General features: G+C 34.3%; 1 pseudogene; it reads right to left on the bottom strand.

Annotated features, from left to right (window-relative positions):
• Positions 1–12,698: 12,698 nt before the first annotated feature.
• The window catches only part of LOC131752828 (ubiquitin-conjugating enzyme E2 E3-like), a 145,504-nt pseudogene continuing 135,636 nt past the window's right edge, over positions 12,699–22,566 (bottom strand).

The raw sequence follows: 22,566 nt of genomic DNA, 5'->3' as shown, positions 1-22,566 counted from the left end.
GCTAGTTCAAAAGGTAGGATAAGAATTTATATCAAACGTTTCAATCTGACAAGTAAATTACATTTCTTCCACCGTAAAGAGGTAAGCAGAAAACTGTAGCAGTGATGAAAAGACATATTCTTATTACTCAGAGCTATGATATGGACCAGCCTACAAATATGACCTTTTCCACTTTCAAGATTAAGACAAAATCTCTACAACCACTAAAATAAGGATTTGTCTTGACTTTGGTATTTTAAATATTTTATTAAAATTGTCACTCCTTTCATTAGTCAACCCAGAGGGTGAAAAAAAGCAGCATGGCTTTTGATATAAAAATCTGGATAAAATGAAATCTGTAAGTTATTGTACATGTATGAAAAATTACAAGTAGTAAATGCTATACTCAGGAGTAAAACATACAAAATGTCTTCCATTTGCCAAAGCAGAATTAGGAGGATTGTGCAAACTTTTTATATTTTGTTATTTTGTTAAGCAGTCTTTGTTGTAATTTCTCCTTTACAAAAAGCTTTTGTTATTATAGCAATTACTATTGCTTTTACTACAGTGAAGGCATTCTCCTAACTCTTTGGTTAAACTTATGAAGTGAAAAACAATAACACAATAAAAATTATATATGTAAAGTAAACATTTTCTATAATGCTCAGTTTCCAAGGAAGTTTGAATAATTTTTTAAAGTCCTATAGAGCCAGAAGACGGGTTTTATATTTTGGTTATTTTTGCCATAACTGAAGTATAATACTTATTTTTGAGAAAACATATCTGGTTTAGATTTTCCCATCAGAACTAAAACATATGGGAAAGCTAAGATGACTAATAGTTATGCCTCAACTTGTAGTTTGTCAGAAGAATGAAAACTGATGGTACTATGTCACAAAACATAATCTGATTTTCTGTTATTTACTCAAAATTCAGCTATCATGGCTTGTTAAATGTTTTCAAATTACTGAAATATTACCTCTTTAGCCTATGAATTACAATTATAAACATCTATTTCTTCAGTTTCTAATTGATTCTTTGTGCATCCCTCTATTAACGTTTTAAAAATTATGATAGGAATATTGATAATAGCTAACAATTATTGAGTGATTATTCTGTGCAAGACACTTTACATGTGTTTACTATTTGGATAAATTTGGCCACCTCAACATACACATACACACACACATGCACACACTGTTATCCTCACAATATACTTACCTTTTATTGAGTAGATTAAAATTATATATGAAAGAGAAATTAGGACCCACTCTTTTATAAGTAGGTTAATGAAAAGGGATGTTAAAGTGTGGTAAAACCAATCTGGTAATTATTTTATTTTGGCAGTTATATTTTTTTTCTCCCCTCAGTGAACCACAAAGAAAGAAGATGGGTATGATTTTTACAGGGGTGAAATAAGTTGTCTGTCAGTTGGGTTTAGGCGACAGTCTGTCTGCAAGCCGTAAGATGATCTGCAGAGCGCCAGAGGAAAGCAGGCAGGATTCCTGGCTTGCAAGAATAGATATTGATCTACCTTAGCCACCTAAACAATGCCTCACCTGTTTGCCTTGTCCATACCTTATTTTACGTAGTCTAATGCTTGTTTTGTTTGACTTTTCTTTTATTTCTCTGGATCTGAGCTTTGATACACTTTGGGGAGTACATAAACATAGTGTTGTACTTGAACATCACCATACTTCTGAGTCCTCTGGTGGTTTAGGACCACCCCTCCCTCTTGAATAGCTCTGTTATTGAAAATTATGAACCAGAGCTAAATTACTAGGCCTCATAGAGAAGTGGTTGATCCAGCAGCCTAGTGTCCAATAACACTGAATGTGAGATGCTGCTAATTACTGCCCTGTGGACCTCGTTTAAAATTTCTTAAATTTCAACTTGTAAAAGGCTTTATTATTATTAATTCTTTCTCTTCCCAGCAGATAGTTGATTGATAAGTTACTATAGTATTTAGAATTCTATCCACTTATTTTGGAGCACAACTATGTTACTATGTATTGCCTCGAGCACTAATGAAATACAAAACTACATTCAGCTTCCTAGTAAACTATAATATAAATATTTTACCAGCACTTATTATTAGTTTGCCATTTCCTGCTGACAGCTATTCCAACTTTGCCAGCAGGCACTGGGTCTCACAATTGTATTATGTTTTGAACAAATAGCGACAAAGAAAAATTCTTGCAAAATAAATGAACAAGATTTCCTGGGGAAAAGAAACCTCTTCCAATGTTAAATGAATATTTCTTTCAAACTCTGACATGTAATATCATTTAATTTGCATATTTCACATTTCACTTTTACTGGAAAACAAGTTAATGAGGAACTAAATAATGTGTGTTCAGGGATAATTTAACATTACTGGTTCTTTTATTTTAATTTTTTTTTTTAACTTTTAGAAGCCCACATCCTAATACATATATTGACAATGAAGGACTGTGGTTTTCAAATGTTGCAGTTTAAAGACTAGCAGAGAATAAAAGCACCTTTTCTAGAACCACAAAAGGAAAAGGTTCACATAAAAATCTGTGTTTTTTCTGTCCTGCTAGGGAATACCATAAAACAGCATTGATGAAATCGAAAAATGCTAAAAATATGTCTTGTCTTTAAGCTGGTATGACATTCTAAAGCCCTTCTAACGATCAGTGATAATCTCTCACTAGCAGATACCATCCACTCCTTTGCCCCAGTCTTGATTCATTATGATCAGTTGGATAAAGCACCACCTATGTTAAATCAAACTCTAACCTGCTCAACGTTTGCCCACTTGCAACTGAATGCAGCTAGAGAAAAGAACTCCAAATCAATGCTAACTAATTCCACCTTAAATTTAGGATCATTTTTCACTAGCAGGTCCTTCATACTGTCTAGAAATCATACTACATTTTCCTAGTTCATTAATAAGACTAAAATGATTATTCTACATCTTCTTGCCTCAAATCTCCAACACTTCTTTCCTCATACTTATTTTAAGCTGTTGACTGTGATTTCTACTCCACTAAGAAAACTGAAGCAAGTGGAAGGGACTTTCCCCTACCTCTACATCTCTTGACCTAACTCTGTGTGCAAATTTACTTGACCTTTAATTACCATACTCCTAAAGGCTAGCCCTCAACTGCTGTACTAGATTCTATCCCTTTCCCACTGACTCTGTGATGTGGGACTAACCGTTCTCTCTTCTCTTTTCTGCACCATATATATTTCCTTCGATACTGGATGGTTCACATCAGCACATACACATGCTATTTCTTGCTTTCCTAAAAAAAAAAAAAAACCTCACTTTTGACTCTACTTCCCCTTCTGGCTCATCCCCCTTACAACCTTTCCTTTTCTCTCATTCCTTTTAAAACAAAACTTGAAGAAGAAGTTTCTACATGTGTTTTCCAATTTCTCCCCCCTCTTCTTTCTTTAATCCATTCCAAACAGATTTTTAGCCACAGAACTCTAGTGAAATTGCTTTTATCAAGGTCAACCATGAACTCCATGTTGCTAAATCCAGTGGTCAATTCTCAGGCCTCATCTTACTTGGACTCTCATTAACATTTGACCAAATTGATCACTATTGCCTTCTTAAAGCGCTTTCTTTATTTGGCTTCCAGAATAACAAACTTACAGTGTGGTTGTGTTTTATGTTTGTGTTTGTGTTTATGTTTGTGTTTGTGTTTTCCTACCTCTGGATGTTCCATCTCACATTTTTAATTTCCTCCCAATTTCCCTGACTTCTAAATGTTGCTGTGTCCCTAGGCTCAGTACTCATGTCAATTCTCTTTTCTATCCTGAATAATTGCTTTGTTGAACACATCCTTTCTCAAGGCTTTGCCATTGATATATAAGCATTTGTTTAAAATAATAATAATATAAAAATATTAATTATATAAATATATTTATATGTAAAATATAATACATAACCAATCAACATATTTAAATATAAATGATCAGATTTCTTCTGTGAATCCCATTTTTAACAGTTACCCATAAAATATCTCCACTTGGATAGCAAATATACACCTTAAGTTCAATGTGTCCAAAAGTAACGTTCTGCTATTCCCCTACAACTTGCTTTTTACCCAGTCTTTTCCTTTGCAGAGAAAAGCAACTCCATTCTTCCAATTGCACAAACCAAAATTTCTTAGAATTGTCTTTGGCTGTTACCTTTATTTCACATACAATATCCAATTTGTGAGTAATTTATGTTGGTGCTATTTTCAAAATGCATCCAAAATTCACCCACTTCTTGCCACCCTCATGGCCACAGCTCAGGTCGAAGCCACTCTCCATATCTCCTTTGGTTTATCACAACAGCTTCTGCTTCTGCCCTTGTCTCTCTTTAGTTTTTATTCAACCAGTAGCAAGGAAGGAAATGTTCAAATATAACTCATATAATCTCATTTTTCTGCTCAGCCTCCTCCTGTGTTCTTATTTTAGTCAGGCTAAAAGCCAACATTTTCACAATGATATACATGGCCCCGCATTACCTGTGCTCTTCCTTATCCTGTGACTTCCAGCCGTTTACTCTCTTCCTCCATCATTCTCTCTGTCCACATTAGTCTCCCAACTGTTTCTCAGTTATACCAAAACTGCTCCTGTCACAGGACCTTTGCATTTCCTGTTCCCTCTGCTGGGAAAGCTTCCCTTCCCCCCAGCCACACACACATATACACATGACTCACTCCTCACTTCCTTTACGTAGATGTCAATGAGTCCTTACAGACTATAGGATCAAAAAATTCAACCCTTCCCCCATGCTTCCTATGACTCTTCCGTTTTATTTTCCTCCTTACTATTTAACAAGCGCATTATACATTTTGCTTATTCATTGTTTGACTTTCCCACTAGAAAGCTCCATGATGTCAGGGCTTTGTCTTTTTTATCTTATTTTGTCTGTGATAATTTCCAGTGCTTATAACAAGGCCTAAGATAAGTATCTGTTTAATGAATAGATGGATGAATGAATGCATAAATAAAGATTTAAGGAGGGCTGTGTAAAGAAAACATTTTATTAAATTTTAATATTTTAAATTGTTTATTAGTTGTATGGTGTCTGGTGGATTGAGGAAATAATGTATTTTCCTCTCTGATTCTTCTGGTCTGTCCTGTCAACTCTGCCATGCATTCGTTAATTTCAAAGACTCTGATATCAGGCATGTAATAATCTAATCTTGTTATATATTATAGATTTCTCAGTTGAAAAAGGATGCTAGTTATTGGCTATTTATAAACTTCATTATAGACGAATGAGAGTAATTTAAATTTACCTATTCCAAAATGTTTAAAATTACAGTCAGAAGGAATGCGTGATGATCTCTTCCCTCTGGACCTTTATATCTACTTTTTCTTTGGTCCAGTATACTTTTACTCCTTTTTCAACTTTTCAACCTCTGTCCTTGAAGTCTCAGCTTCATGTCAGTTTCTTGATAAAATCTTCTCTTAACCACTTCCAGTTTGGCAGATTGGGCCAAGTGCTGTTATTTACCTCTATGGTGACACTTACCAGCTTTGGTAAAAATGTCTGTTTAGTTTTCAGTCTCTTATAATAAAGTGACTTTAAACTTATTGAAGGCACGGCTTTTGTCTTATATTATTTTGTATACATATTATATAATTCAGTGGCCAAGATATGAATGAACATTTAACAAGGGTCTCCTACGCTCTGCACTTCTGCCCTCCAGAGCTAGGACTTAATCAGTTAAATGGACTCTTGAGAGAATGAAACGGGCTGTTTGCTTTGTTCATTGTTGCATTTTGTATCTGTGCATAACAAGTATTTAACACATGGGTGTTAAATGCATGCAGTTCTACATAGTAACGTTAAGAATAAATACAGGCACATATACACATATCATTGCTTCCTCCTGCCTGTAATGGTAAGACTTAAGAGGTCTTCAAGAACTGTTGTCTGATAAATGCATTCTGTTAACATAGAACATGCATATCATGCTGACCTAGGTTTTTGGTAGTTTTCTTCACAAAAATCTTTATTGTTATTATTATTTTTTAGACTTTATTTTCTTCTAAAAGCCTAGGAATAACTTTTGTGACAAAGTTATACTCCTCTAGGACATTTTGAGGAAGATCTTTTTCCCAAAAGCCAATTTGAAAAAGGCTGATTTGTTTCTTTTCTTTTCTTTCCTTTTTTTTTTTGGCTGCACCACTCACATGTGCGATCTTAGTTCCCCCACCAGGGATGGAACCCGTGCCCCCTGCAGTGGAAGCACGGATTCTTAACCACTGGACCGCCAGGGAAGTCCCACGTTTGTTTCTTTTAACTCTTCAGTGTTAATAAGCGACTCTTTATTTTGTTGCTATAACAGTATTTTAAGAAATGTCAAATTTCACTCTATCTCTGCTCCCTATTTGCATCTGTAGAGTAAGGGGCAGAGAGTGGAAAAGACAGAGTAGAGAATGTGGAGAAACCCAGGGGCACTCAAAATTCCTTTCACCAACTTTGTTTTATTTGCATAATATGAAAATAAACATATCACTCAAATTCAGGAATTGGATTTATCTTGTTCTATTCTCAAGTGCAAGGTAACTATCAGGTGAATCAACATCCCTTCCCAAATCCATCTGAACACGCACACACACAAAACCTTCTCATAGCTATATCTTAAAATTACAATTAATTTTAGGTTAAAAGAATATTCTGGCCCACAGATCAGTAGAAAATATTTGTAAACCACATATTTAATAAAGGACATGTATTTGGAATATATAAAGAACTCCTACAACTCAACAAAAAAAATCTAACCCAATCTTAAAATGGACAAAAGATTTATGTAGACATTTCTCTAAAAAAGATATTACATTGGCCACTTATTACATGAAAAGATGCCCAACTTCATTAGTCATTAGGGAAATGTAAATCAAAACCACAATGAGATACCACTTCACTCCCATAAGGGTGGCCAAAATAAAAAGGACAGACAATAACAAGTGCTGACAAGAATGTGGAGAAACTGGAACTCTCATGCATTGCTGGTGGGATTGTAAAGTGGCAAAATCACCTTGTAAAACAGTTTGGCAATTCCTCAAAATGTTAAACATAGAGATACCAGCTAACCCTGCAATTCTACTGCTAGGTATGTACCCCAAAGAAATAAAAACATATGGTCATTCAAAAATATGTGTATAAATATTCATAGCAACATTATTTATAATAGCTAAAAGGTAGAAACAACCCCTATTTCCATCTACAGATGGGTGATAAACAAAATGTACTATATCCATACACAGCATAGTGTTATTCGGCAATGAAAAAAAAAAAGAAGTCCTGATGCATGCTAAAATATGGATGAATACTGAAAGCATTATGCTAAATTAAAGAAGTCAGTCACAAAAGACCACATATTGTATAACTCCATTTATAAAAACTGTCTAGACTAGGTAAATCTATAGAGATACTAAGTAGATTATTGGCTGCCAGGGTTGGGGAAGGAAGGAATAGGGAGTGACTGCGAATGCATATGGGGCTTCATCTAAATTTAGATAGTAGTGATGGTTGCACAAGTCTGTGAATATACTAAAAATACTGAATTGTATACTTTGGAAGACTGATTTTATGGTATGTGAATTTTATCTTAATAAAGCTGTTAAAAACAGTATTCTGTTGTTACATGTTTCTGACAATGTAAATTTTGTTCATGGTTTAGGTGTTCTTTTCCTTTGATTACATTAACTTTCTTGTACAACTTTTTCTTAGTTTGGTTCATAATTACAGTGCTTTACATTTGTTTGTTACACCATTGTCTCAGAGCCAATTTTGTACCAAAACTGTAAAACTTGTTTCCATATATTCGAACACATCAGGCAACATATTCATTTCTTTTCTTTTTATTTTATTTTCTTGGATATGTCTATTCTTCTGATCTAGCCTGTACAATAAGCAGTTTAGGAGTACTGCATAGTTGTTTTCCTGGAAGATTTTTCATCACCTTGAAAATTACCTTGTTTCTTTCCTGAGTTTGATTTCCTGTTTGCTGAATTGCTGGACTCCATTTCATTGCTTACTTCTTTGAGTTGGTGGAGTGCATCTTTAATAGCTTCCTAAGAAAGGTTAACTAGAAGGTAAATTATTTTAAAAATTATCTAAAAAGTCTACACTCTACTTTCACACTTGATTGATAGTGTGATTGGAAATAATTTTCTCTTGGAATTTTAAAGTTATTTTTCCATTGTTTTCGACTTTCTATTGAATGATGCTACTGAGTTGTTGAATCTTGCTTGTAATTTTGACTGTTTTTGTTTGTTTGTTTGTTTAGACTTCAAAATGTAATTAATGCTAATTTGTCTAAGGCAAGTCTACTCATTCAACATGAAATGGAACATTTCTAGAATGATGAGGAACATAGGATAGTTTAGAATTCAATTTATTAATCTAGTCAATGTATAATCCTCAATGAATTCATCTAATAAGACTAATCTAACTTTTTAAAATTTTGCTAAGTTTACTGGAATTTCTTTCGACTCACCTTAGATGACATTTTAATTCCATTTAGAATAGTGGTTAGATGGTGGATCATCAACTAAAATGAAATCCTCTTCTGTAAAACTGTTTTTCTTTAAAATTATGACAAAGTCATTCTATGGAGAAACAAGCTTTCAGTCACCAAAGTATTGATCAGGAAACAGGCAACTAGAGCAAATACTACAAAGAGAAGATAATTTTTGAACTGACAACCCATCTATTTATATTTACCAGATAATCACTTCACCTCCTTCAACACTTTGATCATGAAATAAAGGACTGAGGAAATTAACTGGATTAATTCAGTCAAAAAACTTGTCAGTTTTAATTTAAATTGTTTCCAGGGGCTTTCAATCAGGTGGGAGGGTGGGCATGTGAAGAAATATTCTCTATCCACCTGCCCTGGGTATATATCAGAATCCCAGCAATGGGAGTTGGGAATATAGGGCTACGTGAGGAAGGGGAGAAGGGAGATGCCCATGTTTTGCAAGCGTTTCCCCCTAGGGAATTCAGATATAACTCCATCATGGTTTAACCAATGTAGGCTTGTATTTTCACTTTAGCCACTTTGCTGAGTCTCTCAATTGCCTTTTCTCTACCTAGCACTGCTACTCCTCCCTCCTCTCCATTTTTGGAAGGGTAGCTAATTGTGCTAAAGTGAGACGTTTTGTGGTAAAGAGGATACAGTTTTAACACCGTTAAAACATTTCAAAAAGCAATACAATTAGCTAAGCACTTATGTTTTATTAGTAATAGCAAGCAAAATTAATAAGTAAATTCAACTAAAAATGATTATGTGTCAGAGTGTATAGTTTTTACATTGACATTTCACATAATCTGACTTTGCTTAGAAGAGAAATCACTCGGCTGTTAAAATTACTTTTAAAGAGCTGTCAAAATTGGAAAAACTGCTGTCAAAAATATGATAAGAAAAGTTTAAAAATGGTAAAGTATGTTGACTTAGACAAAAAATATTATCTTCATAGAGGAAAACTTGAATATTTATCATTATCCTCAAAAGGGATGATTTTTTTCCCCCTGAAATTGGACATCGTTTTAAGATTTGTATTCTGACACATGTATTTTCACTTTAATAGCAAAATGAATGAAACCATTTATATTTGCACCACAATGAGAACATCTCCAGGTCCTAGAAAATGCTAAAATATTGATGTCATCCCTACACCTTCTTACTACTATTTATTTTGTTTTATTTTTAATTGAAGAGGATTTTTAAATAAAATATTTAATTATATTTTAGCTAATAAAGAAATGCAAATCTATGTTTTCTAGAAAGTTTGGTAAAATTTTTATAGTTTTATTCTACCTATTCAAATTGTAAAAAAAACACATTATCTCCCACATGACAGATACTTCATTATGTGTCTCAGTCAAGTGCCACAGAGAGTTTGAATTCCAAAATGGTTTAATTTTGAGACTTCACACTGATCTTCACTTAATGATTGATCCTTCTGTCTCTATCATAATGTAATTCAAAAGACAAATATTTGAGGACATTCAAATTGAGGATGGATAGATTGGTAAAACTAACACCTCTTTTAAACTCTTTCCATTTTACAATGAGCAAAATCTGTCAATAATTTAAACCTTGAAAAGTTGATTTCTCTTTGAAATAAAGAGCCACTAGGATTCTCCAGAATATTCTAAGTATTTGATTATTGAGTCTTAATAAAAATGAATAATGATTTACATCTAGATGAATAAAATATGTAAATATGAAATAAAATACACGATTTTTCTCCTAGTTATTTCCACTTTCCATTCATATATACATATATAATATGTAAATGTTAAAGTTGTTTATGCTGAGTATCTATAGTATTTGCTCTTATTGTGTGATCTTGGGTTTTTGTCTCTTTTTCCATACATAAAATACAAGTAATTGTAGTTACCAGCGAACTGGAACATTCACAAAAATTTTATGAGAATTAGTATACAAGTGACTGTAAAAACTTTGTAAATGTAAATTTAAAGAGTCCTGTTTTATTTTACAAAGAAGAAAAACAAAGTAAAGACATAGCTATAATGGAATGGATTATTTGAGCAAGAATTGTAGAAGAAAAAATTTTCCTTGAAGAAAGAGTAACAGTACAATTGTCCATGTTGAGCAAAGAATACCATTTTATGGTATCTACTATTTTATTGCTGTGTGAAATAATTTAGGGCTAGCTATTATATTTCCTAATATTTATATAATCTTATATTTTAACACCACTACATTTAATCATCAAAGTTTCTAAAACACACCACAAAATATATGCATCCTAACACATGCAAGTTTAAATAATAAAGGTACTTACAAACATTAACACAAATGAGATAAATGTAATTTCATGGCATTAACCTGAAATGCCACCATAAGTTTAGGGGATGTCAACTGTAAAGAAAACTAAGTGTGAAGCTTGCAAATTTAAACACATCTAAATTTGAATATATAAATCTTATTGTTCTCAGAACCATGTTGACATACCCTTATTACTCACCTGCATAAGAAACTACAAATTTAGAACTCTAACTGGTAATCCAAAATACAGTATGTGTACACTGGAGAAAAGTTTATGTTGCTATGGGAACTTTGGCTTTTGTTTACCTTATGTTGCAAACTATATTATGTGTCTTGGTTCACCTTAATCACTACCTTCATATATTGCTAATTATACTATTTTCCCTCATTCACTCTGATAATTAACTCCTTAAGGTTAATATTGCTCAGCTTTATTGAGCTAGTTCATATTTTTCTTTTCTTTTCTTTTTTTTGGTACGCGGGCCTCTCGCTGTTGTGGCCTCTCCTGTTGTGGAGCGCAGGCTCAGCGGCCATGGCTCACGGGCCCAGCTGCTCCGAGGCATGTGGGATCTTCCCGGACCGGGCCACGAACCCGTGTCCTCTGCATAGGCAGGCGGATTCTCAACCACTGCGCCACCAGGGAAGCCCCATATTTTTCTTGAATACAGAAATATGAACTTAACGTTAACCTTCATTTGTGAAAATTGCATTATGCATGTCACCATCACCTGTTCATTAACATTAAATAAAACGAGTTTTGGCTTTTATAAAATTTGCAAAATTACATTTTTGAAAATTATAAGCTTGACCTTGTTTGCCTATAGGAGTAACATATTCCAAATTGTAGAAAATAAAATTTGTGAACAATTTTTGTTTTGGATGTAAAAATATATAACTTCCTTATTCAAAATTTCTTTCAGCATTGTAAAAGAGGAAATCTAAGTATTAAAAAATTGTTCACACTTTCAATACACAGGCCTTTGCCTGATGAAATATTCATTATGGGTATGCAGAATCCCCTCTGTGTTATTAGGATTCTATATAGCTAAGTGAATGTGTTAAATTATAAATATGCCTATAGAACAGATATTGAATCTCAAAGTTTTAGTTATCTTTCTATATTTTTCAATTAAAAAACTTGAAAAATCAGAAAAATTTCAGAATGAAAACTATGTATTGGTTATTTTAATCAGGATAAACTTTTATTAATATATTTACCAAAATGGTCATTGGGTTCCTACTATTGCTAGATATGTGCTGGGCATGGGTATTCATGATAAGACAGGTAAGCTCTCATGAGGTTATAAACATGTAAAGAAGTAATTACAATATGTTTTTTCAGATCCTATATTTTGTAAAGCTGCTGTAAAAACCCTTATTTTTTTTTTTTTGCCTTCAGAAGCATATTTATTGTATTTGAGATGATACATCAGGTGCTCCCTGAGCTACAAAAGGGTAAAAGAAAATCCTCTAATTACAAATTGATGAAAGTAAAATGTAAGACGTTTTTTCACAACAGTGTGAAACACATACTCAGAAATTGATATGGGTTTACTACAAATGATCTAATTCCTATATGGCTACTTTTATAACTTCATACAGATAATGAGTTAAGCCAAAATGCACTATAATATTTGGTAGACATCAAGACCAGTATCTCTAGTATATTACAAAATGCATTTTAATATCCCAAAGAAGCAAGACTTGCAAGTAGGTGTTTAAACATAAATTATCTACAGTTACAAAGCTCTATTCTTGACAGCATTTGCCCTTTGGGGCAGTCTCCCACTTTCCAGAGCATAAAGGCCCAGAGTAGAATCAGCAGCATAACACATACACAGAAGTCCATATTGTAAAGGCTATAAAGATTTGCAGCGCAGTGAGAAGATGCCTCTGCTCTTTCTAACTGCATACAAATTATGTGAATTGTGTTGCCTATCTCTTGTCATGTTCTTCTTTGTCGGTCAAATACTAAGCTGCTACGCTTCCAACCGGAGGATCTACAGAGTTGCAGTCTGTCAATGTCAAAGGGATCAAATTGACCACAAAATCTTTGAAATAGTAAAGCAGGACTCTAGCTGTCTTTAAGGATACCCAAACAGATGACTCCTTGACTGTTGATGTTGCAGTGATAGATTGTGGTATGAAAAGTAACGTTTGGTGGCTTAAATGAATAACTGGATGAACATGTGATATTTAGAAAAAAGACACCACTTTCATACACCGGACCTGCTGGACCAAGTATAGTCAGTCTCTGTTCATAGGTGCTATCTCTTTTAGGTCCAGCACTTCGGTTAGGAGGAGGGTCAAAGGTGATTTCAGCTAGCTCCTTCCGAATTCTTTTTGCACTATTGTAGTGGAAAATTTGCAGCGGTTTTGCTGGGGAGTTCAGACTTTTTCTTTTGCTGTGTGGTAAAAGGTTTTTCTCACATTTTGGGGGTATGTAAGTATGTAATTATTTATATTCTATGGTTTCACTCCATTTATAGTTATTATAAAATATTTGCTATAGTCTCCATATTGTACAATATATCCTTGTATATTATTTTATACCTAATAGTTTGTACTTCTTAATCCACTCCCCCCTTTTCTCTCCCCACAGGTAACCATATATAGTTTGTTTTCTATATCTGAGTCTGCTTCTGTGTTGTTATATTTGTTCATTTGTTTTATTTTTTAGATTCCACAGATACTTAGTGATACCATACAGTATTTGTCTTTCTCTGTCTGACTCATTTCACTTAGCATATTGCCTTCCAAGTCCATCCATGTTGGTGCAAATGGCTAAATTTCATTCTTTTTTATGCCTGAGTAGTATTCCATTGTGTGTGTGTATATATATATATGCCACATCTTTATCCATTCGTCTGTTGATGGACACTTTGGTTGCTTCCATATCTTGGCTACTATGAATAATGCTGCTATCAACATTGGGATGTACATATCTTTTTGAATTAGTGTTTTTGTTTTTTCTGGATATATACCCAGGAGTGGAATTGCTGGATCATACAGCAGTTCTAATTTTAGTTTTTTGAGAAGCCTCCAAACAATTTTCTACAGTGGCTGTACCAATTTACATTCCCACCAACTTTCTGTTTCTCCACATGCTCGCCAACATTTGTTATCTGTGTTCTTCTTGATGATAGCCATTCTGGCAGGTGTGAGGTGATATCTCATTGTGGTTTTGATTTGCATTTCCCTGATGATTAGCGATACTGAGCATCTTTTCATGTGTCTGTTGGCCATCTGCATTTCCTTTATGGAAAAATGTCTATTCAGTTCTTCTGCCCATTTTTTAATCGGCTGTTTGTTTTTTGGATGTTGAGTTGTAAGAGCTATTTATATATGTTGGATATTAACCCCTTATCAGTCATATCATTTGCAAATTTTCTCCCATTTGGTAGGTTGTCTGTTCATTTTGTCAATGGTCTAATTAGGTCTCATTTGTTTATTTTTGCTTTCATCTCCTTTGTCTTAGGAGACAGATCCAAAAAAACATTGCTACAGTTTATGTCAAAGAGTGTTTTTTCTTGTTCTTAAAGCTCTGGAGCAGCAGTGTCTTTATGGTCTGCATCTGAACTACCTCTCCTGGTTCTGAGGTTCTTATCATTCAATCTTTGCCTATCATTGGAAATCTTGTGAAGTTATTTCTTGAAAAATGTGACTGTGCACCTGGCCTGCTCATGCACTCCTACAATGTGAGTGTGAGAGAGAGAAAAAAAACCCTTCCTTAAGGTAATGGAGGTAGCTGGGGGAGGGAAGGGGGGAGCAGGGGGCAAAAAAGCCAAGGAGGCTTGTGCTGGGGAGTATGGAACATTGAAAGTAGGAGGAGATTGTGCCCCTTAAGATTTCTTTCCAGAAGAGTTACTATTTTTTTGAGGGCATGGCACTGACTGTGTTTGGGGGCAGGTTGGTTTGGGTTGAGGCAGGGGTTTGTGGAGTTAAGTATTATGTACGATACTGGAGTGATGGATACATGACACTCTGCCTCTGTCAGAATCCATAGCACAAGAATGAACTTTAATGTATGCAAATAAAAAATCATTTAGAAGGTTGGTAGATTCCAGAATGTAATGTATACTGTGACAAAACAATCTAATTGTATAACATCTATAAAACAACCTCACTGAAGGAATGGGGAGAAAATTTCTGGTATAAGTAGTTTTGGAAATGCGTGGAGACATTAGACTAAAGGCAAAGGAAGAAACTGCACATAAGCAGTGTACTTTAATTTTGATTCCCATGGGGCTATGGGTTAACAATTCTGAAGCCACTATGCATATATACTAGAACTGAAGAGTGAGGTAGATGAATGGCAGATCGTGGGAGGCAAGTTCCTCAGTGTTGGAGCTGGAGGATACAGACAAACAAAAAAAAAGGTTTGTTTGGTAATAGAATATAGTTGCAATATCAGCATAAACTCATTTTTAGCTTACTGTAAATTCAGACAGAAACATAGAGAAGTATTTATAAATACAGGCATACGTTGTTTTATTGTGCCTCACTCTACTGTGCTTCATGGATATTGCTTTTTTACAAATTGAAAGTTTGTGGCAACCCTGTGTCCAGCAAGTCTATCAGCGCCATTTTTCTAACAGCATTCGCTCACTTCATGTCTCTGTGTCACAGTTTGGTAATTTTCACAGTATTTCAAACTTTTTTGTGATTATTATATTTGTTATGGTAATCTGTGATCAGATATCTTTGATGTCACTACCACATCTCGCTGAAGGCTCAGATGATGGTTAACATATTTTAGCAATAAAGTATTATTCCATTAAGATATATATTTATTGTTTTTTAGATATGTTATTGTACATTTAATAGACTATAGAATAGTATAAACATGACTTTTATGTGCACTGGGAACCCCCAAATTCATGTGACTTAGTGTATTGTGATATTTGCTTTAATGCAGTGTCCTGGAACTGAACTTGCAATATCTCCAAGGTATGTGACTGTCTGTCTGTCTCTGTCTCTCTCTGTCTGTCTCTGTCTCTCTCTCTGTCTCTCTCTCTGTCTCTCTCTGTCTCTCTGTCTCTCTGTCTCTCTGTCTCTCTGTCTCTCTCTCTCTCTCTCTCTCTCTCTCTCTCTATATATATATATATATACACACAAAGGTTAACATACATCCACATATTTTCCTATTCTGTTAGCTGAGAGAGCCTAGAAACAAGGACACCCAGTAGCAACAAGTACACTTAGCACCCAGGCCTTGGTTTCTAGAACCATTCTTTAATTAAAGGAACTAAGGCTCCTTGGAGAAATGGCTGATTCTAAGGCTGGGGCAGGAAATATACAAGATAATCTGGGAGAACCTTGTAGTGTTAGAAAGAAAGAAAGTGCTCAACACACACACACACACACACACACTCACACACACACACACACACACACACACACACACACAGTGATGGGAGTATGTCAAGGGACACAGAAGCCAAGTGAAAGACCCCCCAAGAGACAGAGCTGGAATGATTTGAGCAATAAAATAAAATAGTATCGAATTATAAACCAAAGTACGAGATATATATTCATGAGTCCAAACTGATATAAATAATTAAGTAAATAAACAAATGGGAGAGAACAGACACATTTTCTGTGCAGTAGAATTTTAAATAATTTATTTGGATACTCTACCCTCAAGAAGATGGAGCCTAAATCCTCACTTCTTAAGTGTGGGCTATGCACAGGGACTTCCTTCCAAAGGGTATAGAATGGAAAGGGGGAAAAAAGAGTAACTTTACAGTGGAGAACCGTGACACACTACCTCAACCAGGTGACCAAGATTAATATCAACAGTGACAAGTCACCTTGATAATATGTATTCTCGATGTGATGTGATGAGAATGACACTTTACCTCTGTGATCTTTCTCTCCAAAACACACAACACCAGTGTAATCATGAGAAAAACATCAGAAAAAATCTCAATAGAAGGACATTGACCAAAATACCTGACCAGTACTCCTACAGTCATGGTCACCAAAAACAAGGAAAGTCTGAGTAACTATCACAGCTAAGAGGAGCTTAAGGAGAATTGACAACCAAAGTAATGCAATATCTTGGATGGGACTGTGGAAGAGAAAAGAGCATTTGGTAAACACCAAGGATATCTGAATAAAATGTGGACTTTAGTTAATAATAATGTATCAATTTTTGTTCATTAATTGTGACAAATGTACCACACAAATATGTTTATAATAGGAGAAAGAGTATATGGTGTATGCGATTCTCTGTACTACATCTGAAACTTCTCAGTAAATCTAAAACTATTACAAAATAAAAACTTTATTTAGATAAGCCCTTACTAAACAGTCTACTGGATCCCCTTTCTGCATTCTACCAAGCCAGACTGAATTTTCTAATTTTTATTTCCAGTGAACCCTCTAAGTCTGCAGGTCTGGCTCAGTCAGAATAACTCCCACCCAGGGTAAGAGGAATGTGAAAGCAACTTAAGCTGACAGAGTCAATTGCTTCAGGTTTTCTTTTTTAAAATTCTCTGGTATTATGTATCTGTGCTGTCTCTTCTGTTACTCTCCACTGATTGCTTTATAACTTCTCATTGTTTGTTACTGTCTTGTCATTGATCAAGTACGATTATCTGCATCTACAGTTCTGATTGTGACTACTTGTAGACCTTGAATGAACCATATGGTTAAACCCTTTCTACTTAAGTAGGATTGTTTGTATGTGTATTGCCAATGCCTTATTTATTTAAAGTAAGTCTCCTTCAAAAGGGAACCCTCATACACTGTTGGTGGGAAAGTAAGTCGGTGTAGCCACTGTGGAAAATAGTATGGAGATTCCTCAAAAAATTAAGAATAGAACTACCATATGATTCAACTATTCCACTTCTGGATATTTATCCAGAGAATACAAAAAGACTAGTTCGAAAAGATATATGCACCCCTATATTTATCACAGCATTATTTACAAGAGTTAAGATAAGGAAACAACCTAAGTACCCATCAACAGATGGAAGGTTAAAGATGTGACATATATATATATTCCATATATGTATATATATGTATATACAGTAGAAAACTAGTCATAAAAACATGAGAGCTTACCATGTGTGGCAACATAGATGGACCTTGAGGATATTATGCCAAGTGAAATAAGTCAGATGGAGAAAGACAAATACCTTATGATTTTATTAATATGCTGAATATAAAAACAAAATAAAAAAAATTAAAAAATAAATGTACAAACCAAACCAAGCAAAACCAAACACTTAGATACAGAGAATAGAGTAGTGTTAACCAGAGGGAAAAGGGGTCAGGGAGGGAAAATGGGTAAAAGGGTGTCAACTGGATGGTGATTGATGTAAACTAAATTTTTGGTGATAAGCACGCTGTAGTGTATACAGAAGAAGAAATATAATGTTATCTACATGAAACTTATTTAATGTTATAAACCAGTGCTATCTCAGTAAAAGTAAGTAAGTACATAAATAAAATCAATCTCCTTCTTACCTCTCTGCATAACATCCACTTCTACCAATTTTGAATACTTTGTTCGGATCTTTCTCATCTCAACCTCACCAAACAGACTTTTATCATTCTATGTCTTGATATAAAATAACACAATAATTTGTTAAATTCTTGATATGAAAGAGAAGGGATTTAGTGTAAGTACCCTGCACCCCAATCATTGCCTCACTTTGTTATACTTTTAGTTTTATTATAAATGATGATTGTTGTCATCATAGTATTATTTGCTATATTAACTATTAAATTATTTGCTACATACTTGCAAACGTCATACTTAAACTAATATATTTTTTTCTTTTTTCCTTTCTTTTTGGCTGCACCACATGGCTTGTGGGGTCCTAGCTCCCATAAGGAATCGAACCTGAGCACTCAGCAGTGAAAGCGCAGAATCCTAAAACTGGACTGCCAGGGAATTTCCTATTTTTTCATTTTGAAATAACTTCAAACTTAAAGAAGTGTTGCAAGAATAGTACAGAAAACTCCTAGATATTCTTTTCTAAGATTTACTGATTTTTATTTTATTTTATTATTTATATTTTTATTTATTCTTTTGACCACACAGCATGTGGGATCTTAGTTCCCGGACCAGGGATCAAACCCATGTCCCCTACAATCCTGCAGTGGAAGTGCAGAGTCCTGACCACTGGACCATCAGGGAATTCCCTACTGATTTTTAAATGAACACTTACCACATTTTCTATATCACCTCTCTCTGCCTCTCTGTCTCTCCCTCTGTTTCACTCTCTCAGCCTCTCTCTGTCTTTCTCTCTATATATAATTTATATGTAAAAAGTATATATATCTACACATATATATGTAGTTTATTTTTCTAACCCATTTGAGAGTTGGTTGAGTATATTAAGCATTTTCCTCCTTTAAAACTTGAGTAAGATTTTTCAAAATACAAGGGAGCAATAACTTAAGTAAGGTGAATGTCTATAAGATCCTGGAAGATATGTGTCCATAATTTAGGAGACCAAGACACTTTTCAAAGAAGGAAATAAAACACTATAGCTTGAAGTTTAGAAGCTTCAGGAAGAAAGTCTATAATTGCAGTGTGATTCCCTAATAAAAGTATTTTAGAGGACAAGTTTACAGCTACCTTTAGACAGTGGGGAAGAAGCTCACAAGTAATTTTCTTCCAAGAGATGACACTGAATGAAGTGGGGCACCAACAAAGATGTTGTAACTCTAATGAGTTTAAGTATTATATCTATTTATATTTAAGCTGTTAATCTTTTAAAAATAACATGATAAAATAGAGCATAACAGGAAAATATGTCTTATTTTAGAAGTATAGCAAAGCAGGCTGTCCAATGCATAATTGTAAGTGAGATAATTTGAAGCACAGAAAACATAAATACAGTATAAGCCCACATACCATGAAAAGCTAACAAATAGGGAAGGGAAGCAGCGGGGGAAATCCCAGAGCTTTTAATCTTATTTTATGGTGGCATTCATGCACTGAAGAGAGTGAAAGAACAGCCCCCCACACTTCCAGAAATGAGTCAGTTTCATGTCTCAAGCTGATTATAAAGCATTCAAGGGTGGCAGCCTCCCACAGCTGACTTTAACTGAGATTGGAATAAGAGATGGCCTTTAGTTTGGGCTTACCCTTCGTACCCTGAAGCCTTAAAACCTGATTAACAGGTAAACTTGAAACTTCTCTAGGACTAAAACATTGGCTTACAAATAACTTTTCACTATGTATTCTGAAAAAGACAGCTCAACAACAGGCCAGTTATGTATGCTTAAACCATGCTCCATGTCATTCGGCATACACGTGGCACACTAGACCATTTTTATAAGTTTAGGAACTCCATCTTCATTTTAAATGCTTTCAATTCTCCATTCCCATTCCCATCACAAAGAAAACCACTCCATCTGATGAATGTAAGTCATACTGTTCTGCATAAATTCCCAATCTCTTATGAGAATCTGATTTTTTTTTTTTTGGCCATGCCGTGCAGCTTGTAAGATTTCTGTTCCCCGACCAGGGACTGAACCTGGGCCAGGGCAGTGAAAGCCCGGAATCCTAACCACTTGGCCACCAGGGAACTCTTGAGAATCAGAATTTTTATCAAACAGTGTGGATCCAGGACTATTTGTGGTCTAGAAGGGGAAATTTTTTTTTTTTGTTAATGTCATGGTCTTTCATGACAAAACAGTGGGTAGAGATGCTTTAAAAAAATTTTTTTTGGTATTTTTTTCTTTTCCAATCACATGGGTTATTTCATATTTAGGGATTTCTTTTTAATTCTTTCTTCTGAATAGAAGCTTACTTAGAATACATATAATAAAGAAAAAAAAACAAGGTCGGCTTTACAGAAGGGAAAGAATTTCTACATTTTTGACTAAAAACAGAAGTCCTGAAACTTGCTTAAGGTGTTCATATTTCTGGTACACGTTTTCAAGTGTGAAGACTCAGCAATGAAACCACATTTTTGTTGTTGTTGTTATATGGTAAACTTTGGCTAAATTAATTGTGATAGTATCAGAGCTACAAGATTGTAAGTATTGATACATTCTCTATCATCTGGCAAACAAGGAAAGCCACATATATTGGATATTTCATATTTGTTATATTCCAGTATATAGAACAGGTTAATAAACCATACAGAGGAAATTTAAAACACTGCAGGCTGTAATTTAAGAAAAATGTTTCTTTGTTCTTCACAAAACTCCATTTATTTAAAACAAAATGTGGAATATTTCCAAGTCTAATTTGTGCCTTCTTTACATCAAACATTAGGTATTCTTATTTATTTGTGTGAAAATTCATTGAAAGCATGATAGGTTGAATTTAAGAGAAATGGAGGTTAGCTTTTTAATCATCATCTTTTTCCCGAGCTCAATTTAACCTGTTAAATCTGGTTTTTAAAAATGATGAGTCTGAAACAGTTGTAGTGGAATATTTGGAACGAAAAATCCTCTTTTCCCCCACGCTGTAGAAGTGCAAGCCAAATTAAAAGAGCATACAACCCAAAGTTGCATAGTGATATTCAAAAGGAAATTTCACAATTTCAATATGTGTAACATAATATGGAAGCTATATATGATGATTTTTCACAGTATCTCCTTGGTTTTCTTCTCAGATGAATATATCTGAAAAGTACATCGAATTATTAAGGTTCTAGGAGTTTAAAAACCCCAACTATCCCACCCATACCCCACTAACTTGACAATAATGTGTATAATGGAATCTACTCAAATGCAATTTATATTTCATTTCTCCTGGGAGGAGGTTTATAGCATAATTAAATTTTAACTTATTTTCCATGTGAAGCGAAAAATAAGAATGGTCACTATACCACTCCATATTCCTCCCAAATAAAGATAAATAAAGCACATAATTAATCCAGGCCAAGTAATCCAGGATTTACATAAGTGGCACTACACATTTCTGAAATGTCCTCCAAACTAAAGGTTTATAATGAGTGAGACAAGAAATTATAATTCACTCTATCAAAAATCTGAAGAGGGAGGGAATATTTTTGCTATGCACAAGCTGAATCAAGTTAATGAGGCATCTAACATTGCAAAAAGAACGTTGTCTATAAATAAATTCAGTCTGATTGGGATGTATTAGTTGTCTGATAATACTCTGTAGCCTACAGATGCTTGGGGTGGAATGCAGATTTCTTAAAAAAGAAAGGCCAATGGCATTACTTCTGTAAAGCTCCAGGTCATTTCTTGTAAGTAACATTAACATAAAATTTCTCTTTAAAATATGGCTTGGCATTCAGTATAATATTTCCAAAGCAACAAATTTAGCATAAGACAAAATGCGTTTTTAAACTGAAATCTACCTGAACCTTGGAATTTGGGAAAAATATCTCTCCACTCACTTGTGTTTTTTTTCCATTGAAATCTGACTGTTAAGCTGCTACTCATAGACTACATACCTAAACTCTAGTGTCTAAGAAGAAGATATAATTAGATTCTCAGCTATTGCTCAGTCTATACCTACAACCATGTTCACGGACTTATGCTTATTGTTGATGGGAGGGCTGGACTTTTATTAATGAGTACATGTTATATTTTATTAGCTTCCAGGTGCTTCTACAGAGTGGTGTGAATCTAATTCTTCCAATCAAATTAAAAGTTCAGGTATCACGGAGCTCGTTTTTTGTAGGATTGTAGGGTCTAGAAGTAGAGTACATTTTATATTGGCTATCCCTTTGCTTTCCTCTCAGAGGACTATTTTAAGTTGTCATGTACTCAGATTTATAACTCTGAAGATACATGTCTCTTTGAAAGCATCTACCATATATTCAGTACAAATTTAATTTTACCACTTTTATCCTTC

The sequence above is a fragment of the Kogia breviceps genome, chromosome 3 (genome assembly GCF_026419965.1).
Source record: "Kogia breviceps isolate mKogBre1 chromosome 3, mKogBre1 haplotype 1, whole genome shotgun sequence".
In the NCBI taxonomy this organism is placed as follows: domain Eukaryota; kingdom Metazoa; phylum Chordata; class Mammalia; order Artiodactyla; family Physeteridae; genus Kogia; species Kogia breviceps.
Note: the sequence above shows the minus strand (reverse complement) of the source record. Positions and strands in the feature narration are given on the sequence as shown.